Source organism: Hyperoodon ampullatus (genome assembly GCF_949752795.1).
Source record: "Hyperoodon ampullatus genome assembly, chromosome: 9".
NCBI lineage: Eukaryota > Metazoa > Chordata > Mammalia > Artiodactyla > Ziphiidae > Hyperoodon > Hyperoodon ampullatus.
In genome coordinates this window covers 67146267-67161899 of record NC_136922.1, presented here as the reverse complement: position 1 = coordinate 67161899, position 15633 = coordinate 67146267, and the positions used below count along the sequence as shown (strand labels likewise).

Sequence of the window (15633 nt, the reverse complement as noted above, 5' to 3'; positions counted from 1 at the left end):
TATTCATGGTGAATCAAACTGATTTTACAGTGTTACCAATAAAAGTATTAGTTAATTGCAGAAATGGACAAAATGAATTGAGCACAAGTTGACTGACAATAGACAATTATAAAAACCCAAGGGAATAAAATAAAAATTAAAGAAACCTGCCTCAGAGCAAAGATTTCAATTTATAGTAAGTTACTAATAATAAGATTCTGACCAATCAACTAAAAAAAAAACAAAGGATTTTTCACAATAAAAATTCAAATCCCCTTAAAATTATATTAAGGACTCTTTTAATCATCCCCTTTGCTCATACTAATTACCAGAGGCAGGAGTTTCTTGAAATTTATCTTCTTATTCATGAAATAAAATCAAAACGTGGAGTTTAAAATTTTTCATCAACTCTTAAAAGCTCTCATGATCAATGTCAATCAGTAACATTATCTTTCAAGCTGTTATACTAGGTCCAATTATGTCACTTCAAGGTATTTACATGAGCCTGCTGCCTCTATCATCAGGAACATCAGATTTATCCAGATTTTAAAGTAAATTTCAATTCAGTTTTCTGTGTGGTTTTTGATTCTTTGATGAACTCAATACGTTTCATGAGTAATTCAAAGAAATCTACTTCTAAATTGGCATAGTAAATCAGTCTGATTTTCAACTTACCCATTGGTGAGAAACACTGTCCATAGTTCAGACCATCTGAGTGAGTAGTCTTACTGATTAATTTACTTAGGGGTAGGTCTTATTCATTCATTAAAATATAATGGCAAAATATTCCTAAGAGGTACACATTTTTCTTAAAGATTTTGCCACATTTAAATTCTCATCCAAAAAACTTATATGGGATCAAAGTACTAATTCAATACATTTGGATTTAACAAAGAACAGCAATCTGCATTCCTTACTAGCATCACATATGTAACTAAATATTCCATCCATAATATTTTTACCTTTTTTAAAATTCATATGAACTAATTTTTAAGACAAATATTGAGAAGATAAGTAAGCCAATTAAATTGAAAGGCTAATTTTAAATATACTAGTTAGGATACTGATGAGAATTTTTAAAGTCAAATATATGAAAGCCTACTACGTGCAGAGCTAAGAATATGCATTAAATTTAAGGCTTCCTTGGTTCATATTTCATCCAACTATAACTGAAATTTAACTTAGACCAGAAAAAAGCCTCTCTATAAATTATGTAGCATACTCACAGCTACTTTGTAAAGAACACATTTCCATCATTCCAGTGTTCCAGATTCCAACAGACAGATCCACAGAGGAACAGTAAACGAGGAATTCCAAGAATCATTCAGTCGAACAGGAGAGAGAAATCCATTGGAACATAGTAAAAGACAGAGGGAAAAAAATGAAAGTTACTTACATGTAACTCAACAAATTAGAGGTAAATTACAAATAAATTGAAGGCAGACTTTTCTACTCACTCAAGGTAATATTTTTTGTCGGATATAAGGCCCAGTGAATTTTAATCTATTTCAGCAGCTCTCCTGATCAAACACAGAATCAGAGGCCTCCTATCTTTTTTTTTTTTTTTTTTTTTGCGGTACGCGGGCCTCTCACGGCTGCGGCCTCTCCCTTCGCGGAGCACAGGCTCCAGACGCGCAGGCCCAGCGGCCATGGCCCACGGGCCCAGCCGCTCCGCAGCATGTGGGATCCTCCCGGACCGGGGCACGAACCCGTGTCCCCTGCATTGGCAGGCGGACTCTCAACCACTGCGCCACCAGGGAAGCCCTATCTTTTTATAAAGAACAATTACTATGCCCTGTACTTGAAGTCTTACAAGAAATGGTGAAAAAAGTGTAAAGTATGATGTTTCAAGAAGATATACAGGGACCAAATTTAAATCCCAAGAAGAAAAAAATGTAAATTTCATACAATTTTGCTCTGTCAGTCACTGGATTAAGACAGTCCACTTCAGATAAATGCCAATGTTTTAGTTAAAATCTTTATACAGTGCTATATTTCAAGTAATTAAAATAAAGTTAAGAACTGGAAGAAATGCAAACTTGTAGATACAGGAGAGGGAAGGAAGCTAAAGATGGCAAGCAGTAACAAATGGAAAGATGAAGTAAATGTGACCTATAAAAACTGAAAGGCAAATAATATAGCATAGAGAAGAAAACAGACTATCCTTGGACAAAATGTCTTTAAAAAGGGTATGTCTTTATTGTATATTGAAGAAATCTATGAGTTATATCACAACCTAGAACAGATGATGATGATTATTCAAATGTCACCTTCAAAGAGAGGACTGCCCTGATCACCCTTATCTAAAATTACAACCCATTCCTCATCTCAGCACTCTGCTGCTTTATGTTTTTCTCTTTAGCTACCACCATTTAACATACATTTTACAAATCTTGTTTATTGTGATCTCCACCCACCCTACCTCCAACTAAAATGTAAACTCCATCATGGTACAGATTAAATGAATTACATAAGTTGTGGCATCAAAAAGAGGAAGCCATCTGGGAGAGCTGAAGAAGTTTCAGAGAAAATATTTTAGGTTACATATTCAAGGAACCCACCATACAAAAGGTGTAAGAAAAACACCTCCATCTACCCCTGTGTCTTACTTATTGCTTTATCCTCAACTCCTACAACAGTCTTAGGCACAACTAGGAGACTGAATTAAGAAAAGGGAGAAAAGCATTCTAGGGCTAAGGAATGGGCCCTAAAGTGGGGATGAACTTGGTACTTTCAGGAACAAAAAGAAGGTACATGAACTACAATGAGGTGAAGTAGTCGACCAGGGGATAAGTGATTAAAAATGAGGTCAGGGAGGCAGGCAGGGGCCAGATCATGTGGTACCCAGCCAAAGTAAGAAATTTGGATGTTATTTTAGGCATGATAGGAGGCCACTGGAGGGTTTTACATAGGCAAGTGACCTGACCTGATTTGTGTTTTAAAGATAGCTCTTACTGCTAAGAGAAGAAATGGAAATAAGAAAACTAGTAAGGGGCTTCCCTGGTGGCGCAGTGGTTGAGAGTCCGCCTGCCGATGCAGGGGACACGGGTTCGTGCCCCGGTCTGGGAAGATTCCACATGCCGCGGAGCGGTTGGGCCCGTGAGCCATGGCCGTTGAGCCTGCGCGTCCGGAGCCTGTGCTCCGCAATGGGAGAGGCCACAACAGTGAGAGGCCCACGTACAGAAAAAAAAAAAAAAAAAGAAAACTAGTAAGGAGCCTACTGCAATAGTCCAAGAAAGAAAGGGTATACTGAATTTAGATGGTATGGATGCAAAGAGAGATGAAGATTCAGAATATGTTTTAAAAGAAGAATTGTCAGGACATCGCTGGTGGGTTAGATGTGACTGGCAAAAGAAAAAGACACAAAAGATAACTCCTAAGTACTTGGCTTGAACAACTCAATGGCTAGTGATATCTCCAGGGAAACAGGATACAAAGGGGAGGAAAAGAGTGGGCAGTGAGGGCCAAAATCACCAAAAATCAAAAATAGCTTTGAACATGTTAAGTGGAGGTGTATGTTACATATTCAAGAAGAGATGGCCGGTAGGCAGTTAAACATATGAATTCAGAAATTCCAGGGCTGGCTGGTGCTGAAAATATAGATTTAGGAAACATATAAGCATATAGATAGTATTGGGAGAGGATCAGATTCCCAAAGAGAGATTATAGATAAAAGGGGGTCTAGACAGTGTCCTGGAGCACTCCAACATTGAGATGTTAGGCAGAGAAAGAATGAGAAAGATTGATCAGTCAGTGAGGAGAAAGGAAAACTAGGACTGGCTCAAGGTCACTCACTTGTGTTAAATGCTACTGAAAAGTCAAATGAAATACCAGAGATGTGAACATAAAATTTGGAAATAAGATTACTGGTAGTTTTGCACAAAAGCAGTCTCAGTGAGGAAGAAGAGTGACTAGGTGGAGAGTAGATAATTCTCTGTACATAACTACTATAACATTTTAAATAATTTCATGTTTTAAATTATTTTAAAATTAAACATATTACTTGTCAGTTTCCCGACACAACTTATTTCCAAGGAGAGAATCATGTCATATTCATCTCTACATTCCTAACAGACTGCTGATACACAGGAGTTATTAAAAAAGATAAATGACAAAAATATACTTTCAGGAAAGTTTCTTCTGAGGAAGAAACTGTGTCTCAACACAAAAGACAGACTTAGGAAATACACCAATAATATAACACTGGTTGACTAAAACACACAGACTTTCACATTTCATAAGAATCTTTCCTTACCCCAAATTCTAAAATCAACCACAGTCTATAACTCAGAAGACCTAAACTGATTCTTTTTCTGCACAAATATAATGTTCACAGTGCCAGTGTGAATTACCACCTCTGGATAAAGAAATGTTACTTACAGACCTGAGTGATACAACTGTGACATCTATAAGCATGCGAATGTAGATAAAAGTATAATCACCCAAAATACCTTTAGGTCTTAAGAGTATTACTTGATTTCAAACATCAGTTACATAAGAAGAAACAGTTATCAAATCATCTTTTCTAAAAGCGTATGTTTACAAAATCTTTTGGTTACTATCTAAAAGGTATGCCAAATCTCTATGCCAAAATTCACATTTAAGAAAATCAAGCTACAATTCCACTGTTTGCTATTTCACTACCTGTGGAAAAATCAACTTAAATACAATATCCAGTAATTTCAGTGTTTAACTTATTTAAACTTACTTCTAGAAGTCAATTATATTCAAAGAACAAGATGCCTCAAAAAGGTTTCAACTGACAGATTACTGGAAGCCTTGAGATTTGTTTATATTTTCTTGCCATTTGTTCTTATTCCAAAGAATAAAGTTATCAAAATCTTGGCATGTGAAAATCCATTATCATTTTAAAGGTTTAAATATTAGTACCTATAAATATTAATATTTATAAATATATATTTTCCAAAGGAGGAAAGTAGCAACTTGTTTTGAAAACTGCTAAAATATGCTTTTCAGTAACAACAACGAAACTGAGTTGTGACAGGATGGAAGTGACAAAAGTCAGAATTTGAGGAAAATTAAAACATATTTTTGGTAGGATCTACTATAAACCTTCAGCTCTCCCCATCTTTACAAAAAGAGATATTCAGCCCCGAATTACATAAATACAACCAGGATTCTATTTCTCCCCTTAGTAACTACAATTAAAACAAACAAACATACAAAAAAAAAACCAGACTGCAAAGATCCAAGGAAGGTTTATATCAGTAACTTAAAATTTCAAAGGTAACATTTGATCTTTCCTAAATAATTTCAAGTCCAGGCTGTACCACTTTGGATTTTAAAACACAGACAAACTGTATGCTATTTCACATACTGACAACTACAATTAAATTTCTTTCTCCTCAAGTTTATGTAATTCTAAATACAAAAAACAATTACTCACTACAAAAGAAAAAAGATACATAAATTTACTTGTCTACTCATTATTACTAACAAAAGCCTTACATCATACACATAGATGAAACTGTCTAGCACTCAGTCAAATTCCTCCCATCACTTACATAATTCAAGGGGAAAATTAAAGAATGTCACTATTTAAATGCCTTAAGTATTTTAAATATAACTGGTGTAAAAATACCTAGATTCTAGATTTAATATAACAAGAACACTAAGATGTTACAAGATAACATAAGCTTGTCCTAAATGTTAACTTTGATGTTCCCTCCCCAATTTTCTCTAAAGATCATATCTTAGTTTGCATGCCCCCAGCTCCTCCCTTTTTACTGAGATGAACAATTGTGTACAAATGGAACCAACTTTTACTTTCTTAATCTTATTCTGGATTCTTGGTTAATCTACTTAAAAGATTTTAGGGCTTCCCTGGTGGCGCAGTGGTTGGGGGTCCGCCTGCCGATGCAGGGGACATGGGTTCGTGCCCCGGTCTGGGAGGATCCCGCATGCCGCGGAGCGGCTGGGCCCGTGAGCCATGGCCGCTGAGCCTGCGCGTCCGGAGCCTGTGCTCCGCAACGGAAGAGGCCACAAACAGTGAGAGGCCCGCGTACCACACACAAAAAAAGATTTTAATATTTAATTGTATGAACACATGTAAGAATGAGATAACTTAAAAGTTTAAATACATTTTTTTCTTTGCTCTGAACTTGGAATTTAAATCTCTACTCACAGAATTACTGGCCACACTCATTCAATCAACACAGTTACTGGACCCTTACAATGTGTGTATTAGTAATTAGGGATGTAAGAGCTAATAAAAACAAGGTCCCTGCTTATAAAACTAAGAATCTGAGGTCAGGTAAGTTAGAAGACAATTATATTAACACTGTGATAAATACTATAATGGAGGCAAGCACAGAAAGATGGCTATGAGAACGAAAAAAAGGGTGCTTTCTCCTATCCTGGGGTCAAATCCTTCAGATCCTAAAGGACTAGTAGGCCTTAGTCTGATGAGAAATGTGGGTAGGTACTAGAGAATATGAGCAGGCTAATTGGTAACTGTAAAGGTCCAAAAGCAAGAGGAGAGAGCACAGTTCTTTATGGTAACTACAAATAGCTCAATACAACTCATTATCAGGGTCCAGGAGATACAGGGTAGGAAAGTTAAGCAAAAGCCAGATTATAAAGGACTTCGTTGGCTACAATAAAGAACTCAGAATAGGCTTCATCTTGAAAACTTATGAACAGCATTATAGGATTTGAAGCAGAAAATTGCACAATCACATTAATTCACATGCCAAGTCACATTCATATTTTAGAAAATTACCACTAACAATAATATTTAGGATGAACTGCAGGAGATAATGGTAGCAATCCCAAGATCTGTTGCAGTAGCCCAGGGAAGACAGAAGCAGTGGGGATGAAGAGAAATTAAGTTAGAATGCTACTGTCCATAACAGTAGCCACTAGCTATATGTGGCTATCGAGCACTTGAAATTTAGCTAGTCTGAATTGATATATACTCTAAGTATAAAATAGAAACCAGGTTTTGAAGACCGGTTATGAAAAAAAGAATAAAGTATGTTGGGGCTTCCCTGGTGGCGCAGTGGTTGAGAGTCTGCCTGCTAATGCAGGGGACACGGGTTCGAGCCCTGGTCTGGGAGGATCCCACATGCCGCGGAGCGGCTGGGCCTAGTAAGCCATGGCCGCTGAGCCTGTGCGTCTGGAGCCTGTGCTCCACAACAAGAGAGGCCGCAACAGTGAGAGGCCCGCGCGCTGCGATGAAGAGTGGCCCCCACTTGCCACAACTAGAGAAAGCCCTCGCACAGAAATGAAGACCCAACATAGCCAAAAATAAATAAATTAATTAATTAATTAAGAATAAAGTATGTCAATTTTTATACTGATTACAGGTTGAAATAAAATTTTAGCTATACTGGGCTACATAAAATCTGATACTAAAGTTAAACTCACGTGTTCCTTTTTACTTTTTAAATGTAGCTACTAGAAAAGTTTAAATTACATATGTGGCTTGCATTAACTTTTAATGGACAGTTCTGGGTAAGATATTAATGACATGAACTGACAAGTCTCTGTAACTTGTGGGGGGAGTGGTAAGACTCAAATTTATGAATTTAGGTTGAGCAACTGGATTAATGGTTGTTCCAATCATTAAAAGCAAAATTCATTTGAGTTTAAGGTGCTAAATTGGCTTTAGGGAGACAAATATCTAGTAGGCAGCTACATATATAAAAGTTAAAAGTTCTAGAAATGTCTAGGTTAGGCAGATATTAACATTTTAAGTCAACAACATTTAAACGGTATGAAGGCCATGGGTATGGATCCAATTACAGCATACAAAGTAGGAAGCAGGTCAGAACCAACACCAACATCCCACTACCACCACCACCACCACTATCACCTACACAAACCTAGGAAAAGGGGAGAGAGAAGAAGAATGAGGAAAGTAGTTCTTAGAAGCAGTTCAAGGTCAACTGTAGTGGCCTCCTTCAAGAAGTGGTCAACTGTACCAAATGCTCTGGAGTAGTCAATATAGAGACAAAGAAGAATCTATACATCATTATCAGGGAGCACTGTCAGAGCAGTGGAAAGGTAGGGGAAAGATAGATGAAGGCAGAATGGAATTAAATAAGCAGTGAATAACCAACTGCAGACAGTGAGGGTAAACAATTCTTTATGAATGCTTATCTGTGAATAGAAGAGCAATAAGGTAGAAGCTAGAGGACAGTAAAGGGTTATGCAAGTTTTAGGAATTAAAAAAAAAAGGATAGCTGCATGTTTAAATGCTAATAAATGCTGCGAGTTTGGTGTTAGTAGATGCAAATTATTACATATAGAATGGATAAACAACAAGGTCCTACTGTATAGCACAGGGAACTATATTCAATAACCTGGGATAAACCACAATGGAAAAGAATATAAAAAAGAATGTATATATGTGTATAACTGAGTCACTCTGCTGTACAGCAGAAATTAACACAACACTGTGAATCAACTATACTCCAATAAATTTTTTTTAAATGCTTTAAAAAGTAAAAAATAAGTTTAAAAAAAAAAAGAAAAGATTACCTAGACAGGGACTTCCCTGGTGGCACAGTGGTTAAGAATCTGCCTGCCAATGCAGGGGACACGGGTTCAATCCCTGGTCCAGGAGGATCCCACATGCCACGGAGCAACTAAGCCTGTGCACTGCAACTACTGAGCCCGCGTGATGCAACTACTGAAGCCCACGCACATACAGCTCGTGCTCCACAACAAGAGAAGCCACCGCAATGAGACGCCTGTGCACCTCAATGAAGAGTAGCCCCTGCTCGCTGCAACTAAGATAGCTCACACACAGCAACAAAGACCCTACGCAGCCAGATAAATTAAAAAAAAAAAAAAAAAAAAAGATTGCCTACACAAGCAGCTGAAGAAAGGAAGGTAAACCAGGATACAGATAACATTCTGGAATGATGGACAGGATTTTCTCTAAACTCCAGAAAAAAAAATCACCTGCTAATCCTAAAAGACGAGGGATGGACCAGGGAATTTTAAGAGAGAAAGATTTGAATCAGCAACCACCAAAACAAAAAGAAGGGCTAGGAACACACAACAGGCAGCCAAGGAATTCTGTCCACTAGTTTAGGTTGAAGATCTGTGTGAATGTATCCCTGAAGCCACGAGATCTTTTACTCCAATAGCAGTCTGTAACTTGAATGTAAGCCAATAGGCTGTTATTTGAAGCTGTTATTTTGCAGAAAGGGTACACAAAACTACAAGGGATCAAGGGAGCTGACAAGTATGGTTGAAGTGATTTAGTGAACAAAATGGAGAGAGTCAAGGATCCAAGGTATGAAGTAAGGAAATGAGATGCCTAAGAATATGAAATTGTGAATAGAATGAGACATACAATTAAGATTTCAGAGGTGGAACAGAAGTTCCACATGATGACCACATGGAGCCATTAAAATGATGGCTCAACCATAATCCAGATACTGTGAAGCTAAATTATTGAACAAGTTTTACACATGGGCACTAAAAACGCCCCAGAATGGTAAGAGAACTTGGGGTAGAAAGAAAAACAGTGTTTGGTGACACCTTTGACAAATAAGGAGAAAACAGGGATGTGGTAACTGACAAATTTAAGAAGGGTGTGAAAATACTGTTGTTAAATAGCATAAGCTTTAAAGAAGCAGGGCTTTTTTTTAAAGGAAGAATGGTCTAGAGTCTAGACAAGCACTATCTGATAGAAATGTAAGGTGAATGACATATGTAATTATAAATATTCTAGTAGACACATTATGGAAGTAAGAGTAAAAAGGTGAAATTAACTTTAATATCATTTTATTTCACCCAATGTATATACAATATTATCATTTCAACATGCAATCAATAAAAAAGTTATTATGACTCATTTTACATTATTCATTACTTTCTTTTCCTTTGTAATAATCTTTGAAATATAGCACGACTTATTTAGGACTAGCCACATTTCAAGTGCTCAAGAGCCACATGTGGTTAGCAGCTACTCTACTAGATACAGAAATAGAAATTTCATAGATATAGGACATTTTCATCATTACCAAAAGATCTACTAGAGAGCACAAAACTAAATGAATAGTAGTACCCAGTAGTGAGTGAGGATGTGGGAAAATAGGCACTTTCGTACATGACTGGTAGAATATAAACTGAAACCACTTCCCTGAAGATCAATTTGGCCATGTGCATCAAAAACTTAAGTTTTCATGCTCTTACACTCAACAAATTCCACTTTCATGAATTTATAATCTTACAAATTAATAAGATTTAGATAAAAGAACATTCAATAAAACACTATTAACGATAATGAAAAATCATAAAAACCAGTTTGAAAAACAAGTGAAACAAATAATACATTATGGTACTCCCACGGGTTAAAACACCATGCAGCCATTAAAATTAAAGTTTTAGAAGAACAGACATGACAGATAACATACTGAATGGAAAAACTATTATTAGACAGTTGGTGCAGTAATATTTACCTTTAAACATTCTCTTATGTATACACTGGAAAACAAAAGGATATAGACTAGTGACATTAACGAAATTAGCAGAACAAAGACTTCAGAAAATTCTCTCCTTCCTTAAAAGCAAGAGAAAATTTCTTCCGAACTCTGGAAATTAACAAAAGGCTTGCAGCAATCCAAAGAGCGCTTATTCAAGAAAAAGGGCTGAATCTCAGTAAAAACTGCAGCATTTGTTGCATTTTAACTCGCCTATTCTTATCTTCCCTCATCAGCTCTACAGCAGCCTTGAAAACCCACAACACGCAATCGTGACAAAAATTGGCACCCTGTCAGCAACTGTAATAGGCAGAATAGGCTCCTTCCTTCAGAGACCCATTCCCAAAGAACATTATGTGACCTGTTTGATGATTCCTTGCAAGACCCCACAAATAACAACTAGGATAACCAGAGACTGCAGTGACAACACATGACAAAGAAAATAGACTTTACAGAATTAGTTCCCCAAAAGTCACTAAACAAGCAAACAACAAACAGCAATAATAAATAAACCTTGAGGGGTGGAGGAGAAAGGGGAGAGGGAGAATCTAACCACTGGTGTCACGCTGTATCGTTTAAAATGTCCAGTTTTCAACAAAAAATTATCAGACACGCAAAAAAAAGCCCAAGAAAGCATAACCCATATTCGGGGGGAAAGAAGCAATCAATATAAACTAACCCTGAGAAAACTCAGACATTAGACAGAGACTTTAAATCTGCTATTTAAAATATGTTCAAATAACTAAAGGAAATCATGTCTAAAAAAACTAAAAGTATAAGAACTACATTCACCAAACAGAGAAAATTAATAAAGAGATGGAAATTATTAAAAAGAACCAAATAAAAATTCTCAAGTTGAAAAGTAGAATAACTGAATGAAACTTCACTAGAGAGAGAGGATCAAAAACAGATGTGAGCTAGCAGAAGAATTAGCAAACTTGAAGATAGGTCAAATAACATTTACCAGTCTAAGGAACAGAAACAAAAAAAGAGTGAAGAGGGCTTCCCTGGTGGCGCAGTGGTTGGGAGTCCGCCTGCCGATGCGGGGGACACGGGTTCGTGCCCCGGTCCGGGAGGATCCCACATGCCGCGGAGCGGCTGGGCCCGTGAGCCATGGCCGCTGAGCCTGCGCGTCCGGAGCCTGTGCTCCGCAACGGGAGAGGCCACGGCAGTGAGAGGCCTGCGTACCGCAAAATAAATAAATTAATTAATTTAAAAAAAAAAAAAAAAAGAGTGAAGAAAAAACTGAACAGAGCCAGAGACTGTGGAACAAAATCAAGCATACCAACCTACACATAACGGGAGTCCCTGAAGTAGTGGGAAGGAGGAGGGAGGGAGAGAGGGAAAGAGACAGGGGGAGAAAGGGAGTAAGAGGCAAAAAGTATGTTTGAAGAAACAACGGCAGACAGTATCCCAAACCTGAAGAAAAATATGCTTACACATTAAAAGCTCAGCAACTCCAAACAGGAAAAAAGCAAAGAGATCCACACCTAGACACATCAAAATCAAACTGCCAAAAAACAGAGACAAAAAATCAGGAAAGCAGCAAGAGAGACTTTAAATGACCATATACAGGGGACTCTTAAAATGAATAATGACTAACATGTCAACAGAAACCACAGAGGCCAGAAAGTAGATGGATGACATATTCAAGATGTTAAAACAAAAAGACTGTCAACCAAGGATTCAGTATCTACCAAAGGTATCTTTCAAAAATGAAGGTGAACTTAAAACATTCTCTGATAAGCAAAAACTGAGAGAATTCCTCACAATCAGATATGCCCTACAAGAAATACTACATAAAAGACAGTACAAATATAATTTTTATTTGCAACTTTCTTCTACCTGATTTAAAGGAACACTTCATGAAGCAATAATTATTAAATTGTGTTCTTGGGTTTATAAAGTAGAAAGAAGTAATTTGTATGACACTAAGAGCACAAAGGAGGGAAGAGAAAATGAAAGTATACAGGAGCAAAATTACTGTATTCTATTGAAACTAAGTTGGTAATAACCCAAATTACAATGTTATCAGTTGTTAATTGTAATCACCAGGGCAATAAATAGATAAATAACCTAATTAAATATTGGGCACAGCACTTTAACAGACATCCCCTCAAAGAAGATATACAAATTGACAATAAGCACATGAAAAGATGTTTAACTTCATTAGCCATTAGGGAAATGCAAATTAGAACCACAATGATACCACCTCACTCCTACTACTATAGTTTAAATGGACAGACAATAACAAATGTGGACATGGATGTGGAGAAACTGAAACCTTCACACATTGCTGGTGGGAATGTAAAATGCTACAGCTGCTTTGGCAAACAGTTTGGTAGTTCCTCAGAAAGTTAAACATGGTTACCCTATGATCCAGCAATTCCATCCCAAGGTATAGATCCAAGAGAATTGAAAACGTAAGTCCACATAAAAACTGGTACTTAAATGTTCTTGGCAGCATTACTCACAATAGCCAAAAAATAGAAATAACCCAACATGTCCATAAACTGATGAATGGATAAACAAAATTATGTAGTATTATCTATGCAACAGAATATCATTCAGTAATAAAAAGGTACAAAGTACTGATGCATGTTACCAATACAATATAGACGAACCTTGAAAACATCATGCTAAGTGAAAGAAGTTAGGTGCAAAAAAATATTGAATGATTTCATTTATATGAAATGCCCAGAATAGGAAACTCTATAGAGATGGAAAGTAGATTAGTGGTTGCCTAGACCTGGGAATAGGAGAGAATGGGAGTAATTGTTAATAAGTACAGGGTTTCTTTTTGGCCTGATGAAAATGTCCTCAAATTAGATAGTGATGATGGTTGCACAACTCTGTGAATATACTAAAAATGACAGAACTGAATTTTATGGCATGTGAATTGTATCTCAATAAAGCTGTTACAGAATCAAGTATGTAGTGTCTATAAATACACTACCTTTCATATATAATTTTTTTTTTTTTTTTGCGGTACGCGGGCCTCTCACTGTTGTGGCCTCTCCCGTTGCAGAGCACAGGCTCCGGACGCGCAGGCTCAGCGGCCATGGCTCACAGGCCTAGCCGCTCCGTGGCATGTGGGATCTTCCCGGACCAGGGCACGAACCTGTATCCCCTGCATTGGCAGGCAGACTCTCAACCACTACGCCACCAGGGAAGCCCCTCATATATAATTTTTATATCTCCTTTCCTACATGTATCTTCTGATTTGTGTAAAAAGATAGGAATAAACTAAAAACTAAGCAAGAAATTATTAAGATTGGTTACCCATATGGATGGGTGGTTAAATGGCAGAAAAGGAAAATGAGAATAAGGTAAAAGAGATGAGAGGTGGAAGGGATACTTCCGGACATACTGTTTTACAGAACTGACTATTAACACCACAATAATGTTTCAGATATTCCAATGAGAAAAATAACCAAAATCAGCCAGGATGTGAGAAGAGCTCAAAATGGACTAAAAACAGTAACAAATAAAACTAACTGTATTTCAAATGAGTAACATAACACCAATGAACAAGGCTGGAAAACAGTATGTTGACTGAATAGTATAAGACTAAAGACAAAAAGAAGTGTATGCAATACTACACTCTAGTAAGTAAATATATTTATAACAGCAATTCTGAAACTACACTTATGTGTATACCAGAACTGAACAAATAAGTAAATAAATTGTAGATAAGAGTCAGGTTTTCCACTGTTGGAGAAAGGAGCTACAAATAAGAAAAGAGAAAGCCTAGACTGAATCTTGTGTTAGTAGATTAGAACTGGTGTATTAGTATGAATTCATGGTTTTTAATATACATAAACATATATATTTATGTTAACATATATATTATATATATTATCTATACATACACATAGATATGTATAGAAATACAGATGTGTGAATGTACACAAAAATATAACTTCCTAGATCTATGTTCAAAACACCTAGAAGCAAAGACACCCCAGGAGTAATGAGTACTTTTAGTGCTGAGACCCTGGCTTCTAAATACTATTCTGAAATAAAAGGAACCTGAACTCCTTGGAAAATGATCAATTCCAGGGCTTAAGGAAGAAAAATAAAAGACGAACCAGAAAATAAGGAAGTGCTCCAAAAAAAAATGATGAGGCATGTTGAAAGATGAATAGAAGCTAATGGGAAAGAGCTCCCAATGGTCAAATTCAGGACAATTGGAGCAAAAAGCAATGATAAAATTAATATTCATGTGTCCTAATATTAATAAATAATTGAATGAATGAATGCATGAGATAGAACAATTCTTCCTTACAAAAGAATTCCCATTAAAAAATGTAGCATTGGGAATTCCCTGGCAGTCCAGTGGTTAGGACTTGGCACTTTCACTACCGTGTCCTGGGTTCAATCCCTCATCTGGGAACTAAGATCCTGCAAGCCACAAGGAGTGGCCAAAAGAAAAAAAAATTGGAAACAGAAAATCACTACTAAGGCAAACAGCACAGTAATAACTGTGACAGACAAGAATTATTGACAGATAGTAGATAAAGGTATGATAAGAAATAAGTTATTTGCATAGTTCAACAAAGGACTAGTATCTAAAATATACAGCTCAATTAGACAACAAGCACAACTTAAAAATGGACCAAAGATTTCAACAGACCACCAAAGACATACAGATGGCAATAAGGACATGATAAGACCCTCAACATCAGTCGTTAGGAAAATGCAAATTATGATCACAATGAGGCATCTCTACAATTCCACTAGAATGGCTAAAATTAGTAAGAGTGGCCATCCCAGGTGTTGGTGAATACGTGAACCAACTAGAATTTTTATACACTGTTGATGGGAACATAAATGTTAACATCTATGTGGGAAAATGGTTTGGCAATTTCTTAAAAAGTTAAATGTACACCTACCTATAACTTAGCCTAAGTATTTACCCAAGAGAAATGTAATCATATGCCACCATCATTAAAGTTTTTAAAAGTTTACAAAGAAAGAAGTCAAAGAGAAAGCACATCCAAATGTTAACATTGGTTGTATTTTGCTAACTGGATTTGGAAGTAATTCACTTTTATACTATTTTCTATTTTCCAAGTTATTATTAAGGAACCTGAAGCATTCCATTGAAAAAAAAATCACATAGAAAGAAAATGAAGTCATATTCACAAGTCATTACAGGTTTTCTTTTTGATAAATCAGATCTTCTTTATTT

General features: G+C 36.6%; 1 protein-coding gene across 1 annotated transcript in view; it reads right to left on the bottom strand.

Annotated features, from left to right (window-relative positions):
- Positions 1-15633, bottom strand: part of SEPTIN7 (septin 7) — a 113360-nt gene that overhangs the window by 73523 nt on the left and 24204 nt on the right. The window lies entirely within an intron of this gene.